Source organism: Amblyomma maculatum, chromosome 1 (assembly GCF_055883805.1).
Source record: "Amblyomma maculatum isolate TAMU_Amacu chromosome 1, ASM5588380v1, whole genome shotgun sequence".
NCBI classification, from domain to species: Eukaryota; Metazoa; Arthropoda; class Arachnida; order Ixodida; family Ixodidae; genus Amblyomma; species Amblyomma maculatum.
The window spans coordinates 18,775,525-18,799,261 of NC_139344.1; the positions used below are offsets into that span (position 1 = coordinate 18,775,525).

At 48.8% G+C, this 23,737-nt stretch overlaps 2 pseudogenes; both read right to left on the reverse strand.

The window, feature by feature from the left end:
* Nucleotides 1–10,500, reverse strand: part of LOC146201877 (kinesin-like protein KIF11) — a 184,684-nt pseudogene extending 174,184 nt beyond the window's left edge.
* A 2,374-nt stretch (nucleotides 10,501–12,874) lies between these two features.
* LOC146201886 (kinesin-like protein KLP2 pseudogene) lies at nucleotides 12,875–17,308 on the reverse strand (annotated as a pseudogene).
* Between the last annotated feature and the right edge of the window lie 6,429 nt (nucleotides 17,309–23,737).

A 23,737-nucleotide genomic window follows, 5' to 3' on the forward strand; every position in this document is an offset into this window, starting at 1 on the left:
ACGGAACGGCACCTATCAACTGCTGCCCTGCTCCATGCAGGACACGGATATGAGCTTGGATGCAACTGAGCAGGTGCAGTCTAAGGCATCGATTGAGAGAGGCAGGCTGCCCTTGTTCGCATCCGGAAGCTGCAATCACTGCAGATGCCGAGGAGCTTGTGTGAGTTGCCAAGACTACAATGGGCGACGTTGACGTGCTGTATCAGAAGCTTCAGCGAACATCTGTCTTCGATCTGACACACAAGGAAAGACAGTCTGGATTCGTGGAGAACTCTAAGGATTGCTTCAGCCAGGTTGGGACTAACTCAATAATCAGTAATTATTGCACTGTATAATCGTTTTGATCGAATCCACGTATGTGTGCCTTTGATGCCTATATTTCTTGTATAGAATATAAGATGTACCCTCTCTGCTCTGTGACGCCCAAACCGGGCCCTGAGGGTACTTAAAATAAACTGCACTGAACAGGTCGCAACTCGGCGTCATTTCTTAGAGGCGTTGGAAGATCATTTGCCACCATCTGTAGCAGATTCGAGGTACTGCTGTTGTGGCATATACATTTCGAAAGCCAAGGAATTTGTTGAAGAAGGTGCTGCAGCCAACATGTGCACCCATTGCTAGAGCCTGGACTGTGGACAATACCGTGCAACATGTTTAGAACGCTATCATGCGCTCTGATGACCCTCTGTTTTCTTTTGGTCTTTTCCTTTGCTTGACAACTTTAAACAGCTGCGTGCTGCGTGCGAGTCAGGCGGCAAGAGGTGTCCTGCAGAGAAGATGGGCTGCTATCTCATTCGTGGCGGTTACGCGCGACTCCAAGATTTTGTCTTTTCAATGTACTGGCCCAGTTTACCTAATTCGTCTAGAAAGGTGATTATTTACACGTGTAGGTGATTTTAACCCTGTGATTCCCAGCCTTCCATGAAATGTGGATAATATTCGTTTCTGCTCCTATAACTGTCTGCATTGCCAGCATGCTAGAAGTAATCGTCTTTTTCAGCTCACTTATCAACGCAACGGTAAAGTGTCCGCTGTCAGAGATTCAGGCGTCTCGTGAAAAGATAATCTCGTGCGAAAGCTGCCTGTAAGTACAAAACAGCCTAAACATTTGTGGCCGTAATGCTGCGCGTTTACTCATTATGGAGCATTTTTTGAATTTCCTGATTGCGCCTGCGTATTTTCACATGGTTTTGTGGCCCTCGCGTATACAAATAATTATAAACCAAATTGCTCAATTCTGTTCTCATGGGCTTAATATCTTCCTAATGTATCTCCCAGATGTTTACCGTTCGATGATCAAGGGACGATTAGCGATGAAATCTGGGAAGTTCATAACTTTTATCCGTCGTTTTCGATCATTAACGGTCAAAGGAGATGCGTTCACGCCTTCCTTTCTGCCTTCTCCAAATTCCGAAAAAAAAATGAAAAAAGGGAGGGGGAGGGATGAAATTTATAAACACATCGTTATTTCAGTGGAGGATCTCGCAAATCCGTCCCTCACTTGACAGGGAAATAGCCCGCCACAGAGTGGTGCGGGCACGAAGCAATTACTATACGGCGCATGCATTCGAAGCGCCCGTATGCGGCGCTTTTTCTTTTTTTTTTTTTTTGCCCAGCTTTTTGTCTGCTATCAAAGCGTGCGTCAGTGCGGACAGAATGTGGCGCACTGACTTTTCCGCATCTCGCTTTAGATGCATACGTGTGCACCCCACAAATTCATCGTCGAATCAAGCGGCGTGGTTTATGTTATGAACATTTTCTCAGCTCTTGCCGATGTTCATAGGTTGTGCTGTTCCTCTTGGGAGTTTGCCTTTTTTTTTCCAACATAGGTCACAGTGCTGTGCAGTTCTTATTAAATAATTCTCTTTTCCACAAGTTTCGCAAGACGCACGGACGTTCGTGAGGTGGACGGGCGTTCTACATGTGGTTACGACGCCGCGATGAAGGCAGCGAAAGTTGGCCATGGAAATACGACTACCACCCCGCCGATAGCACGCAGAAAAAATAGATGTAACCCCTCAGGTGACCTCAGCAACGAGTTGTCCAGGGAGAACGACTGAACAGTATACGGTGGGTGAGACTGGGTGACCGCTTTCTGGTAAACAACCTACCCCATTTTTTTATTTTGTTTTTCATCGCATCCAAGAAGCTCAGAGAAAGCACTGCGATTTTGACAGTGCTTTCCGTTCCAGGCACCTACGGTTCTTCTGGTTGGTTGGTTTGTGGGGTTTAACGTCCCAAAGCAACTCAGGCTATGAGAGACGCCGTAGTGGAGGACTCCGGAAATTTCGACCACCTGGGGTTTTTTAACGTGCACTGACATCGCACAGCACACGGGCGCCTTGCTTTCTTCTGTCCGTGTTATCGTTTCCATTTCCAGAACCATCTGCTTCTCAACAGCACTGCCGTATTTTTGATGTACGCGAATTAGTGGGTGAATAACTGCGTATTACGGACGTGAACACAGTTTCGCTTCATAGGCGTCTTTGCACGCAGCAACGCCATGTATCACTCACTGACATTCCTAGTGTACTGACGGCATCACTCGTATCCACTGCCCGCAGAAAGAGCCTAGAGAGAGAAGGTTGCGCGCGATTACGGAAGATGCCGCTGTAAGCAGAGCGGGTGCTGCTGGCTGCCGAAGTGGTCGAGCCGCAATCAAATGGAGACGTGTTGTGTCTGGCCTCGGTTTCCTGTCCGGAGTTCGGACACGCGTTCAGCCACGTCTGGCACGGACGACGGCTGTGGCGAGATTCTCTTTCTCTTGATTTTCACTCTTGCATCTGTCTACCGCGTAATGTCGGGGGTGCGTGCTTAGCTACCACGCGTTACTGTCGCCTCTGATGTGGGAGAATTTTTCGATTCGTGCGCTTTTTGTGCGCTCTTTGGCTGCTTGCAATTCATAACCACAAGCAATTGTGTTTTCTTTGTCGAAATTCAATCTGGTGTTGTAAAATAACCTTCGTTTACCACCTGTGACTTTTGGGGTGACTTTCCTTTCTGACCAAACGAGAATAGCACGTATGATTCCATCTCGTTGCACTGCGACTGCTGAAGCACAGAGAATATGGCAGGGGCGTGCGTTAGCAGAGGAAAAGGGTGCCCTGTGTTCGTGCGGGAAAAAGAAAGCTAGAGATGGGCAACACGGCTCACTTTAATGGCTCACTTGAACGGCTCACTGGCTCACTTACATCTGCACATCTGTAGAGGTGAGTAGGTCGCTTAGGAGGGGCAGGATCTTTTATATATATATATATATATATATATATATATATATATATATATATATATATATATATATATATAGCTTTCCTTGCACCATCTTTAGAAATGAACGAAAACAGGCACAATGTACCTCTTTACAATGCACTGCTCTGCGGTCGAAATGTCTGGGTTGGGATCATATATGGGAAGAGAACGAGAGAAGGAAACGAGCTTGAAGGCGAGCGGCAGGTAAGGAGCGGAGGTAAACTCTTAATATATATCTATATCAGTGGCGTAGCCAGACATTTTTTGTTCAAAGGAAGCTTACGCTGCTGCTCAGCCTCCTCCGTATCGAGATACCTGTCACCAACCTGTCACTTCTCAACTGTGCCATATATTCTGCATGCCGGGATGCAAAGATTGCACGAAAGAATATATACTACCGCCCGGGGCTTTCTACATTGAGTATCCTGAGCATATATTGTTTCAGGCGAAAATCATTTAACTTTTTTTTTTGAACTGAACATTTATAATAACCAGTTTTCCAGCCATACAATTAACATTAGTTCAAATTTGTAGTCTTCCTAACGGACCCGCCGATGAAATGGTTGCCTGCACTCCCTCCAGTGTGCTTATAACTTTGAATATAATACAGAATCTGCAACAAACTGGAGTGTTACGAACAGACCAGGACTTCCAGCAGACCATTTCGACAGTCTTTCCACCGGAGCATACATGGCGGCTAAAAACACCGAGATTCAGTGCGAACAAGAGGCCCGGAAGGGACAAGACAGCGCGGCGTCAGAAGATCGAGTTTGGCCTGCGCAGGCTGCTCATGTGGCGTTACGCTCCCTCCTAGTTTTTTTTTTTTTTTTTTTTTTTTCTCCACGCATTTCATCTCTGCGTGCTTTGTGAGCTTCTCTGATAGTATGACTTGTCTCCTGTGTATGGTCCGAGGAACTATTTCAGAAAACTAAATACACCTTTCGCTTTTTTTATTCCCGCCGAAATCTCTTTTTGAGGTTGAAAAAGGCATACTGTCCAGATTGATTGATTGATTTCCGGTTCTGGTGGTTATTTCGGTCTGCGGTGTATGAAAGTACGAAAACATTTCGTGAGGGGTTGAAGCCCCATAGGTCCTCCCCCTGGCCACGCCCCTGATCTCTCTGTTAGGAGCTTTAATAGTAATAAAAAGTAAAATCAGTTTTGGCTCTCACGTGCCACAGCAAGCGGTGGCATTTAGCATCAGTTTCTGCCTGCGGTTGTGATTGCAGTTGCGGTTTCTGCCTGTTAAGACGACTGAGGAAGGTGCTACGAAAGAACGCGGAACATTCGAACCCCTTCGCTCTGCTTTTCTCCTCTCCGGAGCATAGCTCCGCTCCGGACACTAAAAAACACTGCGTACCAAGCACGCTTGGAGTACGACAACATTGGCCTCGATCCCCTCACGCCCAGCCTCAGGGGAGGATGGCCCCGAACCGTCCCGTCGAATCCAGGTCGCCGGGTTTTCTGCTGCTTATGATGGTGACCTGATGTCCAGTCCTTACTTTTTGGGTGGACACTATGATGGTGGTTGGTTGGTTGGGTTTAACGTCCCAAAGCGACTCAGGCTATGAGAGACGCCGCAGTGGAGGCCTCCGGAAATTTCGACCACCTGGGGTTCTTTAACGTGCACTGACATCGCAAAGTACACGGACGCCACTCCGTTTCGCCTCCATCGAAACGCAGCCGCCGAGGCCGGGATTCGATCCCACTTCCTTGGGCACAGTAGTCGAGCGCCGTAACCACTGCGCCACCCCGGCGGGGCCACTATGATGGTGCCTCAGCTGGAAAACACAAGATAAAAGAGAAAAGGAGGGGAGAAATGATACACCCGGCGCCCTCGCATTTGGATATTTGGTGCAGTCATTAAGGAGGCGTTGAATGGCACAACGACAACTGTCGTGCTTCTGCCGGTGCGTTTGCCCGAACGGCAGTTGTGCGACGAGCGCGACGGGCATATGACCATTATTTCCCTCCTCTTACCTCCCACTGACTTCTTTCACTTCTCTTCCGATCAGATGATGTATAAATAGTTGTAGTCAGTGCTCTCTGTGTCCCCTTCTATCTTCGTCCTCGTCCTACGCGCTATTTCATCAAAAGAGTAAACTGCACGTTCGACTGTCTTTCGAGACACTAAAGACTTTGTCTTCAAATTGTGTTGTTGCACCAGCGAGCAATGCACGACCGATGAGTGTCGTGAGACATAGTTCGAACAGCAGCATGGCAATAAAAGGCGCCATTCTTTGCCAATTAAGGCTTCTTTACTCCCCCTTCAGTGGCATCGGGTGTTACTCTATATTACGCATACAGAGCCAAAGGGATTGCCGCGGACCACACACAGCGGACGAGTACGAGTACTGGTCCCCACTATAGTCGGCATGGAACGATAGCGTGAAACTGCAAGACAAAAAAAAAATAGTGGTTGATTTGAATAGTTAACCAAATGCGAAGTAGGTGTGTAGCACTGCTTGACCGTTGTACTTCAGCACATCAAGCACGGCGAACCTATGCCGCAGTGCCAGACGGCCCGGCTTCATACATTGCGACGCGAAGCAAGCGCGCGACGCAACCGCGTCCTCAGCTTTCCTTGTACCATCTTCAGAAATTAGCGGAAACAGGCACAATGTACATACCTCTTTACAATGCACTGCTCTGCGGCCGAAAGGTTTGGGGCTAGATTATAGGGGAAGAGAACGAGAAAGGGAAACGAGCTTGAAGGCGAGCGCCAGTTAAGGCGCGGAGCATACATGGCAAAATTACTTTTGAAAAGGAATTAAATTACATTACTAATTACTTTGCTTAAAATCACAGAAAAGTAATTAAATTACATTGCTTATTACTGCTCCCAAAAGGTAATGAAATTACATTACAATTACTTCTACTGAGTAATTAAATTACTTTTAAATTATTTTCTAGTTTCTATCCATGCAAAAACTAAGCGAAGCTAGTAAGCAAAACAACTTGTTCTCCAGACGCGAAGCACCCACAATCGTTCGTCTTCCTGCCAAATTTCGTCCCAGAAAGCTATTTTTTCTCTCTCTCTCTCCTACAGTACGTGCGATTACAAAAACAAGACTACCGCAAAAAAAAAAATGGTAGAACCGTCCTGAAATGACCGGCGAACCCAGCGTCTTGCTGGCCCGGAGCTGTCTCCGCAATTTGAAGGGCCCGAGAAGCTAGGTTATTTATTGCTTCTGCAGTCCCAAGAATCGATGTCGGCACATTTGTGCTCGCTGCTCAGTAATACTCAAGCCACGGTGCCTCACGTCATGGACCCTTCTGCCTATCTCCCCCAACCCTAATCCTCCTTCGCCCCGTGGTGTTGAGTGTGACCAGGCACCACTGTGCCCTAGCCGACGCAACAGGGAGTGCCGCTACGCCGCGCTCCAAACTAGTTTTCAGCTCCAGCCTTCTTGCACCATCTCTCCCTTTAGCATTCCCTTGACGCCTCGTATCCTGCTGCTTGGAGAATGGTTGAGGTCTCAGACGCACTGTTCTGCGCAACTCTGTCCCCCTTTGCCGATCCGTTACGCTGCCTTCGCTTGCCGCACGCCGTTCCTGCTTTCGCGGCACTCTACTTCGTCGTCTATTGAAGGAGTAGTGGTGCATTTTAGTAAAAGTAATTTCGAAAGGAATTAATTACTTTTGCTGCGAAATTACTGCCAAAAGTAATTCATTACATTACTAAATTACCAACCCGAAAAAGGAATTCATTACATTACAAATTGCCGAGAAAAGTAATTAAATTACAGTAATTCCATTACTATAATTCAATTACTGCCATGTATGGCGCGGAGGTAAGCACAAACAGCTTCACGACACGGCGAGCGCCTTAGAGCTGAGGTCCAGGGAGCACCGCGCGTGCACGTCTGCTGTCCGTGAAACGGCTGAGGAGTGACTGATGCGAGGGTAGAGATGTCGAAGTTGAGGACGAGCGAGTGACACACGACTTTCCCCTCCGGAGTAACACACGCTTGTGAAACGGTGCCCAGTGACGGCCGCCACGTCTGAAACTAACACGCCTCTCTATCACTGTCATACTCTCTCACTAATAGGCGCACCTATGCGGCCGCTCCGCCCCCTCAGTGTTAAGGCCGCTGTACGGTCACTATTTGGGCGCTTCGCCCTTCCGCTCGAGGACGCATCCGTCAGGTCCTAACAATGGGGCGGACGGAGGCACGCGTCCTCCGCCCGGCTGCCGCACAGAGTTCGTCAACTTCAACTTTTGTCGCATGCGTTCTGGAGGCGCATCGCAAGCTCCTCCTACTTTTTCAAAGATGGCCGCCGACCGAGCGTAGGCGAAGCAAGGCCTAGGCGGACGGTGCCTGCCGATGAAAGATAGACTTCATGTCGCTATTGCTCGTTTATTACGATTATTCAAAACGATTTGGAAGTTTGCCTTGCCATGTGCACAAGCATCGAGTGACAGTTCCCCCAGTTGAGTTGGCCTGCACCGAGTTGACGAGTGGCCGACAAACCTACGGAAGATTTACTACTGCTGCACAGTTGCGGTGCCTCGACGTGTTTATTTGGAGCCGTTTGTGATTGCTGCAGGATTTTCACGGACAGCATCAAGAAGCAGCTCCACGCAGTGAATTAATTTCCTGTGCGCGTATACAGTTTCATAGCAGCGACAATTAGTGCGAGTGTAGCGAAAGTGATACGTTCGGAACGACTGCTGTTTTGCCAAGTTGGTGAAATCGCCTGCAAGTATATCTGTTACGAGTGAAAAGCTCACTGCGCACGCTTTGTTTTCCGAATGTTGATATGAATTTTGAGCTGTGCTAGTCGCATTCATTCGTCTGCGTGCAGCGATCGAGAACATTCACTGATATCAATCGTGTTTCGTGTATGTGCTGTGCTTCAGAACTGCCGTGGGTGTGAAGTGCCCTTTCTGAAAACTGTGTTTTACGTGCGCGAAACGATTTTGGCTGCACGGAGAAGCGTCGGGAAGCCGGCACCAATCTGCTGCTTGATACTTCGTGAAGTATGTTTGCGATGGTTGCTTGTTATCGTTGCTTCGTGTGATGTCTTGACAAATGTGTTTATTGGGGTTAATCGTTGTTCTCCGAATGCTCTCATTACAACCGTGCGCGGACGGCATTGTTGTTAGTGTTCTTGGCCTCTTTATATATAGGTATGAGTTGTGGGCACACAACCACGGCGGGCTTGTAACCAAGTTTTAGTGCCGAGAAAAAAAAAGAACAAAAAAACAACGCATTCTTGTTCTGTGAATGGAACGATTACCGTAGAAATGGCTGAGAAAGCTAAGAAGGTGTGTAAGATTTTTGAGGACAAGTGTAATAGATTGGGCAGTGTTATATGGTACAAGAAGAAAAGTACAGACACAATCTGAAATGAAATGCCATCTTATGTGTTATTCAGTTTCCCCATTGGAGCAGTATAAGGTTAGAAGGATGGAAGTTTTCTGCACATTGTGCAGGACAGTCCTCATGATATTCTCATAAAAAAAAAACTCGCACTGTGAGCCATAATAATAAAGAGTAAGAGTACCTGCAAGCAAGATATCAGTAGAAAACCACCTGCATCAAAGTGTATAAGGCTCCATGGATTCAGCTTTATCATGCAGCTCACAGAGCATTGTGTGAACCTTGGGGTGCAAATACATGGCACAAGGCAAATGTTTACATCTGGCATGCCTTAAGCTGCATGCAGTAACACTTTATGAGAGTGATGAATGCTGGTACTCTGAAGTATGAATCAAGGAGCAAAGATTTTAGGGATATTCATAGCAGAAATTAATGAGTAGAAGGTATGTAACACGGTCATACAAACACTTTCTATCCTCATTGAACTCGATCTGCATTGAACTCGTGCAATCGTGCCCGAGCCTGCTTGGATCGAAGCTGTTTCTGAGCGCTCTTGAGTTTTGAAGCACATCCGAGAGCGGGCGTCGCCACCCTCGATGTCACCTAACGCACACGAAGGAAGCTTCGCAGTGGTCATTCAAAACGGCCGTGCAGCACCGGATGCTTCAATGCTTCCTGAAAACCTCAATGAGGATCACAAGTGTTCGCGTCGCAGAGGTATAAGAATGAAGAGGCCACGAATGAGATAGCGGCCTATCTTCTCTGCCCGACAACTCTTGCCACACGACAAGCAGCACGCACCTGTTTAAAGTCGTCGAGCAAAGAAAAAGACCTAAAAGAAACAGGGGGTCATCAGAGCACATGATAGCGTCCTAAACATGTCGCACGGTATTGTCCAGAGTTTAGGCTGTAGCAATGGGTGCACATTTTGGCTGCAGCACCTTCATCAGCATATTCCTTGGCTTTTGAAATGTATATGCCACAATAGCAGTTCCTCGAATCTGCTGCAGATGGTGGCAAATTATCTTCTAACGCCTCTAAGAAATGACGCCGAATGGCGACCTGTTCAGTGCAGTTTATTTGAAGTACCCTCAGAGCCCGGTTTGGGCGTCACAGAGCGGAGTGGGTACATCATGTATTCAATACAAGAAAACATGGGCAGCACAGGCACACATACGCGGATTCGTTCAAAGCGATTATACAGTGCAATAATTAGTGATTAGTGAGTTAGTCTTAACATGGCTGAAGCGGGCCTTTGAGCTCTCCACGAATCCAGACTGTCTTTGCGCTTAGCTTGGCGCTTAGCTGCAGCCTTCTCAAGAAGGGAGACCTCTTCACGGTTTCGCACGATTTCTTCGACGGCTTGGATTATCACGAATCCCTTTCTAGCACAGTACTCGTAATCCTTATGTATCGATGTGTCCTCGTGTGCACTCAGCAGATCAAAAACTTCCTCGTTGTACAACTCGAGGAAGGACACCTCGATAGTGGACTCGATGTCTTGTGCTTGGATATCTTCGACGACTTGATGCATAGTGCGGGCAATAATCCCGGCCAGCGGGTCATTGGCCCAGCCCAGATGCGCTTTTGATCGTTGACTCTCCGTGGTGAAGGTGTAGCCGGTGCACATTTGGCCATACGCGAACACAGTGCATTTGTAGCCCATCATGACCTGGGCTATGGTGGGTGCCATGACCGCCCGGTACACGTCGATCTGCTTTGCTTCGGGTCCAAACACCTTGTCAAAAGTGAATGACTTGCGGAGAGAACTCTCCGGAATGACGCGGTCATTTACAAGGATCTCTTTCTTGTCCGCGACCACCTCGACTGCACTTGTGTAGCCGCTCTTCTCCTCCAGTGTGTTCGGGGGCCACCACCGTACAAAACCTTGAATGTGCTGGTTCCCCAGCTTCTTCGTAGCCATGGCACACATCAGACGAAGCGGAAACGCAGGAACACCAACATGCACCGCCGCTGACGCATTCTTCTTCTTCTTCTATGTCTTCTTCTTTCTTGGTAAATGGCACATATACCCACAAGGGAGGGGGGGGGGGCAAATGCACTGCATATACTGGATTACTGTAACAAATCAATTATCAGCTAAAGAAAAAAAAGAACTACGATTCAAGATCGTAGAAGTAAATAAAATGAAAAAAAAAAGACAGCGAATTTTGTAAATTAACTCTAACGTTGGAATCTGACCTCTTTTCTCCTCAAGCACGTACCCAAAGTAGCGGATTTGTCGGGATTTAGTGCAGGCACAAGACATGTTGACTTGATCCGAAGTTAGGCTATATTATATATAAATTATGAATTAGGAATGAGTTCTGGCGAAAAATGTTTTGAAAAAACAAACAAAAAAATGTGACTGCCTGCCAGACTCGCAGCACGCAGATGTTTAAAGTTGTCGAGTAAAGAAAGAAAAAAAGAACCCGGGGATCGTCCCAGCACGCGACAGCGCCCTACACATTGTTGAGCGGTAGCCGACGAAGCCCGAGGGCTGCAAAAAAACAGTCTTTACGAAGCCCGAGAGCTGTAACAAACACAGTCTTTATTCGATCCCGGCGTAAGCCTAACTGCGCAGCTTGAGCTTTGCCGAAGCTCCCGGTTGGTTTGTGGGCTTTAATGTAACAAAGCAATTCAGGCTATGAGAGACGCCGTAGTGGAGGGCTCCGGAAATTTCAACCATCTGGGGTTCTTTAACGCGAACTGACATCGCACAGCACAAAGGGCGCCTTGCTTTTCGCCTCCATTGAAAAGCGGCCGCCGAGGCCGGGATTCGATCCCGCGTCCTTGGGAACAGTATAGTCGAGCGCTGTAACCAATGCGCTACCCCGGCGGGGTGCCGAAGGTCCTGCTAGCTTCCGCGAGCGCACAGCAGCGCCTCCCAGGCTATTCAAGACTAGCCAGTGCAAGTGGCTACTGCCTATTGGATCTCCCCTGACAGAGAAGCACTCTCTTGAGCGGAATGACGCAACGTCCACACTTTTTGTGCTGGTGGGAGGCGTCAGCGCAAACTGTGTGTGAATCTCTTGAAACTGAAATCGCCGGGAGCGTTACGTCCGTGCGTCACCTTCATGTGTATCTTCATGTATAGACGTCTTGGTTCTCTCGCTTCTCTTCCGCAGGCTTGAGAAAAGGGACAAGATGGTGCCGATCTCGCTGCACTTTGCCGTCTCCAATGACAACCATAAACGATCTAGGCTCGCCAGAGGGTGCCACCATACTTCATCCCCTTCCAGAAGGTTGAGATGTTGCCGCACGTCATGTCGTCTATCGTAGTTCCTTCGCTGCTATTCGCGGTATTGGGTTTCAAAATTCCCGAGTTTAGTGACCTCTGGAAAATGGGGAACAAGCATTCCGGGAATAAGAGGAAGCTTTGTCCGTAACCGCGTCTCCATCAATAGTTCAGAGGGGCTTTAGCCATTTTTCAATGGAGTCGCCCTGTAAGATAAGAGGGTCAGGCACGGGTCTTCAGTTTTTTTGATTAAAGTTTTGATAATTTTCACAGCAGCCTCGGCGAGTCTGTTGCTCTGAGGGTAGTGTAGACTTGATGTGTTGTGTCTTAATCCGTATTCTTAAGCAAACTTGGTGAAGTCAGAGGACGAGAACTGCGGACCATTGTCGGAGACCAGCACCTCTGCAATGCCATGTCGGGCAAAAATTGATTGGCAGTGATTGATCACTGCACTCGATGACAGCTTCTCTAGACGAGTCAGTTCCGGGTATCTGGAGTAGTAATCAGTCGCAATCAACCACCAGTGACTATTGAACAAGAAAAGGTCCATTGCAACTCTGTCATGGTCTTGACGGAAACTCAGTGCTCTGAAGGGGCATTTTGCGGTTACTGGACGCCTTGACACATTATTGGCAATGTTTTGCGGTGGTTTCGATGTCGTTGGCCACTGTAGGCCACCAAACGGAGTCCTTTGCACCGGCCTGTGTCTTCGGCCACTGTCACTTCGGCCTGATACCTCATCATTCGCATCTTAAGTCTTGGCAGCCGCGATGTAAGGTCATCAAGGCTTTTTTGCATAAATATAGGTACCAACGGTTCGTGGTCTGTTTTGCGTATGACTGACTTGCCGACAACGTAGTCGTTGAACCTTCCGCAAGCCCAAACCAAGGCAAGAGCCTCATTCTATATTTGAGCGTATCGTTTCTCAGTGTCAGAAGTCGGGAATCATAGGCGATGACTGAAAACTTGCCACTGGTCTGTTTCTGTGGAATCACTGCTCCCAGTCCAAATGAAGAAGCATCTGCTCTGACCACTGTCTCCTTATCAGGATCGTACACCCCTAGCACTGGGCGAAATGAAAGTAATTGTTCCCATTTGTCGAACGCTTGCTGTTGAGGCAGGTCCCAAAGTCCTGCTTTTTTGACAGCAAGCAAGTAAGCGGCTAGAGCAAGTTCGCAAGGTTGGGAACAAATCAGGCAATATATATAGCCATTCCGAGCATCCGTTGCAGCTAGCTTCTGTTAGTTGGACTGTTCATTTTTAATATGGCTTCAGCCTTTTTCTCGTCGGGTCTGATTCCATGCTGGCCAAGCTTGTGACCTAGGAATGTGAGCTGGTCGAGGTGAAACAGGCACTTGTTCTTGTTTAACGTGACACCTGCCTCATTTAGTCGTTGGAGAACGGTGCGAAGTGTTTCGTCATGCTCTGTTTCGAGCCCCAGGTAAGAATGTCGTCCATATGGCACACCACTCTGTTGACGCCTTCCAATATATTTGACATCAGTTTCTTGAAGTGCTCGGGAGCGGACGCGATGCCAAACGGTAGCCTGTTGAAGGAAAACCTCCCAAATGACGTGATGAAGGTAGTAAACTTCTTTGTGCTTCACTGAACGGTATCTGCCAGAACTCTGAATTGGCATCGAGCTTTGATAAAACCTTTGCTCCGTGAAGTAGCCCGAGTGTATACTCGACGGACGGGATTGGATGCCACTATCTTAGGACATGACGGTTGAGTTCAGTGAAGTCTACACAGATTCTAACATCACCGGTTGGTTTTTGGACCACCACCATAGGCGCACACCGTTCATTTGGTTCATCCACAGGTGAAATGACGTCATTTTTATTTCATTCGCTGCAGTTCAAGCTTTGTTTTATCGTAGAGCGGAATTGGTATGCGCCGAGGGAAGCTCAAAGCAAATGATTTCACTCTTTCGCGCAAGCAAATGCGGTGCTCTCTCTGTAGCTTGCCGAGTCCTTGAAGCAAAGAAGGAAATTCGTCTCTTGGGCTCACCTTCTTTAAGGTGGTGTTGACGAACGTTAGCATCTGCAAGTCTTTGATGGCGGGCTCGCCGAGTAGGGGAGTGTGGACATCTTCCAGGGCATAGACGTCCTGCAGCGTTTCACGTCAACGGTAGGAGATTAGAAGACGTTCTACGCCTTTGGCTGCTAGAAGTCTCCAATCAGGACCGTAAAGCTGACGCGGAGCACACGACAACGGAGGCTGATGTCGAATCATGCTGAATGTCGCGGGAAGGAGGACAGACTCGTTGGTACCTGTGTCGGTCTTGAATTTGACAGGTTGGCCTTGTACGAGGACAGTCGTCTCCCATGTCAATGTATCGAAGGACGAGACCGTTCCAAGAAATGCCTGTTCGCTGTCGGGTCTTGATGCTTCAACGATGCCAACCCTACGTGACATGCAGAAAGATGCGTAATGACCCTTCTTGTGGCAGCACTTGCATACATGAGACCGCGCTGGGCATAGTGAACGCGGGTGTCGGTCTTTTCCACACCTACAACACGTTGTCGGAACGTCGTCAGGTGCATGTAGATGTGTCCTTGGTTCAGACTGCGATCGGCCATCACTGACATGAGTAGCGTTTGTAGGATGCTTGACTTGCTGCCTGCCTGTTGCAACTTTGTTGACGGTCAGCGTTTCTAGATGAAGCTCCGCTTGCTGTTGACGTATGCTTTCGACCTGCCTGATGGACTCGAGCTCCTTCTGAAGGGTATAGATCAGCGTCAAGTTGCAGTGTCGCAGACAATTTATTATCCTGAATTTCGACGACCAGCCTGTCTCGAACCAGTTCCTCTCGAAGGGTGCCATACTTTCAATAGTTGGAAAGCGTGTGAAGCGGAGTCAAGAATTCTTCCACGGATTCACCGTCATGCTGGACCCTCGTGTTGAAGCATGCCCGTTCAAAGATCACGTTTCGCCGCGGAATGAAGTACTTGTCGAACTGATTATGGACAACCATTAAGTTCTTGGCGTTCTCTTTGGAGAGTTTGAATATTCCGAAAACGTCCTCGGCTTCGTCGCCCATCAAGTGAAGGAGCGTGTCTACCTGGTGTGACGCTGACTTGTGGCAGAGACCACACGCCATGTAAAAACGCTCGAACCGCTTCCTCCTTTTCGGCCACTCGACAGGAGTCGTGAAGCAGAAGGCCTCGGGCGGCTGAATGAAGAAGGTTTCCATGCGCCGGCCGTGTAGTCCAGGCTGTAGACGCTGCTTTGATGTTTGCCGACGTAGAAGGGGTGGCCGTGCGACAGGTAGGGGCCCCGGCATGGTTCACTGAGGGAGTCGCGTTACTTTTGACACCATGTTGAGCGGTAGCCAACTAAGCCCGAGAGCTGCTAACAAATACAGTCTTTATTCGAACCCGGCGTAAGCATAACTGCACAGCACGAGCCGCGTCGAAGCTCCTGCTAGCTTCTGCGAGCGCACAGCAGCGCCCCCAGGCTATCCAAGACTAGCCACTGCAACTGGCTATTGCCTACTACAACAAACATGTTGCACGGTTTTGTCCACAGTCCAGGCTGCGGAGCCTGAACTGTGGACTGCAGAGGTGGGTGGGCATGTTGGCTGCATCAGCTTCATCAGCAGGTCCATTGGCTTTAGAAGTGTATTCCACAACAGCAGTTCCTGGAATCGGCTGCAGAGGGTGGCAAATGATCATCCAACGCCTCTAAGGAATACGCCGAGTGGCGACCTGTTCAGTGCAGTTTATTTATTTCAAGTACCCTCAGGGCCCGGGTCGGGCGGTACAGAGCAGGGTTGGTACATCATATATTCAATACATTACAAGAAAAAAAAATAGGCAGCACCAACACACATACTTGGATTCGATCAAAACCATTGTACAGTGCAATAATTACTGATTAGTAAGTTAGTCTCAACCTGGCTGAAGTAGTCCTCTGAGCTCTCCACGAATCCAGGCTGTCTTCCTTGTTGGTCTGATCGATGACGGATGTTTGCTGAAGATTATGATACGGCAGGTCAATTTCGCCTATTGTAGTCTTAGCAACTCACAAGCTCCTCAGCAGATACTCTGAATGCAGCTTCCGCACGCGAACAAGGACAGCCTGCTGTCTCTCACAATATGACATGTCGTAGACAGCACTTGCTCAGTTGCATCCAAGCTCATCTTCGTGTTCCGGGGTGTGGCAGCAGTTGCTAAGAGGCGTTCAGTCATTTCTGAAACTGCCTGCTTTTTTTAAATAGCACAGCCGAATAACTTTTTACAGCTTTTCTGTCGGAGACTAAGTCTGGGCTTCCTTCTCCAGAATCTCCTGTGACTGGCCGCTTGATCTGCATTCCATGTTCCTGTAGTTCTCTTGGTCTACAAAGATCCTATTCTTGTCACTCCATGGTTGCTGCAAGGTCCCTCCTCATCCTCTCTATATCCTCTCTGTACCCCTTAATAAGAGCCTTTTATCTTTTGGTTTACCTCTGGCCTGGTTATGCTCTTGGCCCAGTGGGCGCAGTCCAAGGTGCACGAGGTCTCAAGGTTCGACATGACGGGTGAGATGGTCGCAGCGATGGAAGTCATGGAGCGGCTGCCCAAGGAGCCCTGCAGCAGCTGCGTCACTTTGCTTTCCCTGTAAGGCACACATGCTGCATTGTCCACCAAAGCAGTTATGACACGGCCCAAAGTAAGAAGAGATTGGTCGCCGTTGCCTGCCTCACGGGCTCCTCGACCGATAGCGCCAAAGCAGCCTATGTTCTCGATGCCCACAAGGTCAACCAGGTCGAACTGTCCAGTTTTCACCAGCTCATCGCCATCATCAGTCATTTCACGGATGCGGACAGGGACTGCAAAGACGGCTTGACTGCGTGACGAGGTTGTGTTGAGCAGAGTGGCCGCAGCCTGGTGCTTAGCTGCAGCCTTCTCAACAAGGAAGACCTCTTCACGGTTGCGCATTATTTCTTCAAGGCCTTGGATTATCAAGGATCCCTTTCTAACAGCGTCCTCGTAAATCTTAAGCGTCGTCGAGTTCTCGTCTGCACTCAGCAGATCCTCACTGTACAACTCGAGGAAGGAGACCTCGATAGTGGACTCGAGGTCTTGTGATTGCAGCTATTTGAAGACCTGATGCAGAGTGCGGGGAATAATGCAGGCCAGCGGGTCATTACCTCAGCCCAGATGCGCATTTGGTCGCTAACTCTCCGTGGTGAAGGTGTAGCCGGTGCACATTTGGCCATACGCGAACTTGTGCAGTTGTAGCCCATCATGACCTGGGCTGTGGTAGGTGCCATGACCGCCCAGTACACGTCGATCTGCTTTACTTCGAGACCAAACACCTTGCCAAAAGTGAATGACTTGCGGAGAGAACACTCTGGAATGACACGGTCATTTACAAGGATCTCTTTCTTGTCCGCGACCACCTCGACCGCAGTTGTGTAGCCGCTCTTCTCCAGTGTGTTCGGGGGCCGCCACCATATAAAAACTTGAATGCGCTGGTTCCCCAGCTTCTTCGTAGCTATGGCGCTCATCAGACGAGGGGGAGGAGGAGGAGGAAAAACATTTATTATGTATACTTCCTTTTCTTCCTGAGTGGAGCCCTCAGTCCAGGGCTCCATGTGCCGCCTCAATCCTGCAGGCCCGCCAGAACAGCTGTCGCTGGTCTTGCGGGTTGTTGCGAATAAAACGGTCTCAGAAAGAATACAAATCAGTCCATAAGCCCATGGGCCACGGCAATCCTCTCGGCCCGCTCGATTAGCCGGCGTTGTTCGGCCAGCTCCGTGCGGGACAAGGCATCTTCCCATGATGAGAGGGTGGGGTGAGGTACAGGTGGAATGCCACCGGGTGGCTTTGGGCAGGCCCAAACAGAATGGTATATTGTAGGTCGGTGTTGTTGGAAGGTGGGGCATTTATCTGGGTAGCGGGTGGGGAAGAACAAATGTTTGTGGTACAAATTTGTACACGTGTGAGTCTGCAGTTGTCGCCATGCCACAGCTTCGGCCTTGGTGAGTGTTGGGTGCGGCGGTGGCAGAGTTCTTCTTTGTGTGCGGTAATATAGTGTAATGTGGGTGTAAGACTGTGGAACTGTGCTGGCGTCCTCTGTGTCTACTTCCCCCTCCGCTTCCGTCGACAGCACCCGGAAGGTTGCTGCTCGGGCGAGCGCGTGCGCACTCTCGTTGCCAGGAAGGGAGGAGTGACCAGGAGTCCAACAATTTTAACAATGGGAAAGGTATGATAGTTTATAGGTGAGAGCACGCGTGAATCCTCGAAAGATAATGTATTCTTCGCGAAGGCGCGACACGCAGCTTGTGAATCTGTGATTATTGTGTATGTCGGACTGGTGGGATGTTTGTATCATGTGTCGATGTGGTGTATGAAGGTGAGTGCTACCACTATGGCAGTCTCCTCAGCCGTCGTGCTCGAGTTCCTGCCACGAACGGAGCCCGTAATCTTAATTGAGCCGTTGGCGTCCGTAACAGCTAGTGCCATAGCGTCTGTGCCCGATGGATATCTCGCCGCGTCGACATATAAAACAGTTTGGACACCTCTGTACTGGCGCAGGAGTGCCTTGAATCTAGCGGTCCTACGACCAGTGTGGAGTGCGGGGTCCATATTCTTTGGAACTGGTGCGACCCTGATCTTAGCTGCCAGTTTGGGCGAGATGGCATGGTACCTCTGTTGCAGCGGTGTTGTCGGCTCCGGGTAGCCTAGTCTATGGAGAACAGTCCGGCCCACTCTAGTGTCTCGAAGGCGCGTGAGTTGGCCATTCCTTTGGGCTTCTATCAGCTCTTCTGCGGGGTTGTGGAGGCCAAGCTGAAGCAGGCGATGCGTCGAGGTGTACGGGGGAGGTCCGAGGGCTGCCTTTACTGCCGATCGTAGAAAGATGTTCAGATGATTGAGTTCAGTTCGATTGAACTTGTGATAAGGGGCGTGAAACGTCATACGGCTGATTAATAGCGCCTGCACGATTCGCATGGTATCCCTTTCCTTGAGCCCCCCACGTCTGTTGGAAATACGGCGGATCAAGTGCGCCACCTGCGCGAATTGCTTCTTCAGCAGCTGTATAGTGTAGGTCGCTCTGCCGTTGCTCTGCAGATACAGGCCCAGTACCCTTAGTCGATCCACTCTAGGGATGGGAATTCCTTCGAGATGCAAGTCGATTTCCTGGTCGACTACAGGGGTCCTCGCTCGTGCACGAATCACAAGCAGTTCTGATTTCTCAGCCGCGCATGTAAGCCCGCGTTCAGTTGCGTACTGCTGTGTGATCTCAATTGATTCTTGAAGGCTGTCTTGGATGTGGCCGTCAGAGCCTTTGGTGATCCATAACGTGATGTCGTCAGCATAGAGCGCATGATGCAGATCAGGAATTCTTGACAGCAGCGGAGGAAGTCCTGCCATCGCCACGTTGAACAATGTGGGCAACAACACCGAACCCTGTGGGGTGTCTCGACCAGTGAGACGTATCGGTTCAGAGCGTACGTCTCCGATACCCAGGGTAGCAGTTCGATCCACGAGGAAAGCGCTAACGTAATCATAAGTTCATTGACCACAATGTGAACTCGCTAGTCCCCCCCAAGATGGCATCGTGCGACACGTTGTCAAAGACCCCCTTCAGGTCTAAGGCCAGGACAGCACGGGCCTGGGTCCTGCCGGGATGATCGATCACTTCCTCTTTAAGCTGAAGATGAACATCCTGAGTAGAGAGATGCGGCCAGAATCCGAACATGGTGTCAGGGAAGAAGATGTTGGTTTCCAAGTGTGGGTGCAGCCGCCGGAGCACTACATGCTCCATCAGTTTCCCAACACACGACGTCAAGGATATGGGTCGAAGGTTCTGAAGGGCGAGCTGCTTGCCTGGTTTCGGAATTAAATTTATGTCAGCATGACGGCATTCTTGCGGGAGTGTACCGGACTTCCATACGTCATTATAATAACTGGTTCTGGAGCATCTTATATGTAATACCGTCCGCCCCAGGGGCAGTGCTCCTTCTCAGGCTCGCGAGTACTGCTCGAACATCTGATTCCGTGATGTCCTCGTCCAGGGGTGAATACTCATTTTGATGAGGGTAGTCTCTATATTGCGGTCTGGGACCCGTCAGTATATAGCGCGCCTCCAGGGCATGCAGCAGTGCAGTGCTATCTTTCGCTTCCTTATGGAGGAGTTTGGCAACCGCTTTAGAGGTTTCCTCTCTGGTTTTGGATGGGTCGAGAAGGCCTCGGAGGAGTGACCACGTTTTGGCCGTTCCGAGTGTTCCCTGCAGCCTTGTGCGGAGCCTGTGCCAGTTGGAACTCGTGAGCTCTTCCGCATAGCGCTCTGCCGCAATTGTAATTTCCGCTATACGTTTCCGTAGCTTGCGATTGTGTCGTTGCTTCCGCCATCTTCGGACAAGTCCTCTTCGAGCTTCCCACAGATGGAGGCGGTGCGGGTCGATCTCAGGTGCCTTTTCTGCGGCCTTCACTACGCAGGTGGCGTTCTTTAATTCTATCTGAAGCTGTCTCACCCATTCAGCCAAAGGGAGTCACTCGCCTTCTTTCAAAGCAATTCTTTGTTTTCGGAAGGCGTCCCAGTCCGTGAGCCGCAGCTGACGACCAGACACGCGGCCCACTCGCACTTGCATCGCCGTCTCAAGGATAAAATGGTCACTGCCCAGAGAATCTTCTAGGTTGGTCCACGTGCACGGATGTTGCGTGCGAACTAGTGTGAGGTCCGGGCTGGTGTCTCGGTTCACGCTGTTGCCCATAAGGGTGGGATGGTCGGTTTCAGTCAAAAGATTCAGTTGGGTGCGGGCAATAGCTAGGGCCAACTTACGGCCCTTGGCAGTTTCGGTTTTGTAGCCCCACGAAGGATGGGACGCGTTGAAATCACCCATAATTAGTAAAGAGTTCTCATGTGGCTTCACAATCTTGAGGGCGTCATGAAAGAGCTCTTCAAATACGTCCCTCTTGCCCTTTTTGGGAGGACTGTACACATTCAACACAAATACACTGCCATGGCCTCTTTCTCTAGGCAGGAGCTCGAGCAAAACGTCTGAAATGTGTGAGTGTCGTGTCATTGAGCAAACAATCGCGGTCATATCATTGTTAACCAAAATGGCTACGCGTGGTGTTTCGTAGGGATCCAATATTTGTTGCGTGAATGTTGAATATCCTGTGAGTGTTGGTGTGCAGTTCGTTTCTTGGAGGGCGATAACATCTGGTTTGCGTCCGCGATACTCTACGAGTTGCTGCAGACCTGCCTTTTTCTGACGAAAGCCTCTGGAAACACAGCAACAGCAACATGCACCGCCGCTGACGAATTCATCATCTTCTTTTTCTTCTTCCCTGGTAAATGGCACATATACCCACGAGGGGGGATTGGCCAGGGTTCTGTGTGGAGAGCCAAATGTACTGCATTTAGAGGATTACTGTAAAAAATCAATTATCAGCTAAAGAACAAAAAAGCTACGATTCAAGATCGTAGAAGTAAACAAAAAGAAAAAAATTGTACGAAGTGTAAATTAGAACCAACGTTCTAATCTGACTTCTTCTCTCCTCAGGCACGTACCCACAGTAGCGGATTGGTCGGGATTTAGTTCAGACACAAGAAATGATTACTTGATCCGAACTTAGGCTGTATTATATATAAATTATGAATTAGGAATCAGTTCTGGCGAAAAATTGTTAGAAAAAAAAAGTGACCACCTGCCGCCACCCCACACTACCCAAATTTGAACTTCGTCGTTTTCAGTTTGAACCGGACTTCGAGGTTTTTACACAAGCCTCTCTTCAATCTTTGCGGTTGAATATTGCCTCGAAGTTTCGTTCATCTTAGGCTGTTAACGCTCAATGACGCCAAGATGCGGCGGTATCACTTCTTTTGAAGCGCGCGTGCGCCCGGGTTTATCTCGTATGATCGCAGCAACGCGTGACTTCTGCCACTTGCTCTAGATTGTTATAGTTGCCTTTCGCTCCTTATCGGACAGCTTTTCTTGCCAGCTTTAAATTGACCGCAACCGAGAGCAGCAGGCACCGTTGAACAAAATTCGCTATCGCCGCAACCAAAGTGTTCAAATTTCTATGCTGGGGTGAGATAGCTCCATAAAGGGCTTTTTTTTTTTTCACAGTCGTTTGGTACCTTCCCGACTCTAGGACTGCCGTAAACACAACGCGAATATATTCACAGAAACCATGATGTTAGATTCGGCGAAATAACCCGAGCGAAGAGGGGTCCGCACAATCATCTGATGGATGTTTTCTGCTTTAAAGGGATGCTGAAACAGTTACGCCGCAAATTTTGTTTCTACTTAAAATTCGATCGTTGGCTTTTTCTCTCTCTCTTAGCGCTAGGACAGGAGCAAACTAGGTATTCATTACTTGTAAATTTGGGGGTGATAAGAGAATAAATCTGGCGATGATGATGATGTGAAAATTATGGACTCTGCGATAGCCAACTACGGACGTGGACGGTGGTGTGAGCTCTTGATTTTCGTCCTTCCGGCCAGTGTTCTAGACCATAAAAGTTCCGTTTTCGGCGATGGTTAGTTGTTTGTCAATGGATAGTGCTAACCTACCATCATACACAACGGATTCAATTTATCCTAGGCGTTCATTTCATATACAATAGCCGCGCCGATATACTACGGCTTACCGGTGTTGCCCTCACCACACACGGGCCATTTTCCAAACAACTGCGGCACGGATATACGAGATCCTTCCCTGAAAACCGGTGTGTTTGTGGATTGTACTACGCCAGATTTCAGCCCGTCGCGTAGTCCGTGGCCGCAGTCACGAATGACCCTGAAAAGCCGCGAAGTACAAAAAGAGGAGGAGAAGAACAAGAAGAACAACAAAGAGAAGAACAAGTACAACAAGAAGAAGAACGCTGGCATCGTTTAATCATTTGGCTTTTGGACACCCGTTTCTGGGTTTTGTGTCGTCATTGCCGTCGGCATCACCGTCGCCGTTGTCCCTCGTAACCGATTGTCTGTAGTTGCACATACAAGTGTTGCTCGAATTTTATCGAAAAGCTGAAACAGCTGATCAGCTGCGCTCAATTTTCCTATTAGGAAGTACAGTAATCGTCGTTAATTTTTTAATAAATTTTTGAATATCCAAGGGCGACAAAATCATGTGAAAATACGTAGGCGCATTCAGGGAATTCAAAACTGCTCTATAATCTGTATATGCAACATTACGGCAGGCTATTTGCGGTTAGGGGCAGCTTTTAAACCAGCTTATCATTTCACGGGTCTCCTGCATCTCTGACAGCTGACAATTTGTCGTTGCGTTGATAAGTATGGGAAAAAGACGATTACTTCAAGCGTGCTGGCAATACAGACAGTTATAGGAGCAGAAACGAAGATTATCCACATTTCATACAATGCTGGGAATCACAGGGTTATGCTGATCTATACCATAAATAATCACCTTGCTAAACTAATTAGGTAACCTAAGCAATGACATTAAACAGACACAAGCTTGGAGTTCCACGCAACGGCCACAAAAGAGATAGCGGCCTATATTCCTGCCCGACAACTCTTGCTACCCGACTCGCAGCACGCAGCTGTTTAAGGTTGTCGAGAAAAGAAAAAGACCAAAAAGAAACAGGGGGTCATCAGAGCGCATGATAGCGTCCTAAAGATGTTGCACGGTATTGTCCACAGTCCAGGCTGTAGAAATGGGCGCACATGTTGGCTGCAGCACCTTTATCGGCAAATTCCTTGGCTTTTGAAATGTATATGCCACAACAGCAGTTCCTCGAATCTGCTGCAGATGGTGGCAAGTGATCTTCCAACGCCTCTAAGAAATGACGCTGAGTGGTGACCTGTTCAGTGCAGTTTATCTGAAGTACCCTCAGAGCCCGGTTTGGGAATCACATTGCAGAGTGGGCGCATCATATATTCAATACAAGAAAAAATAGGCACCACAGGCACATATACGCGGATTCAATCAAAACGATTATACAGTGCCATAATTACAGA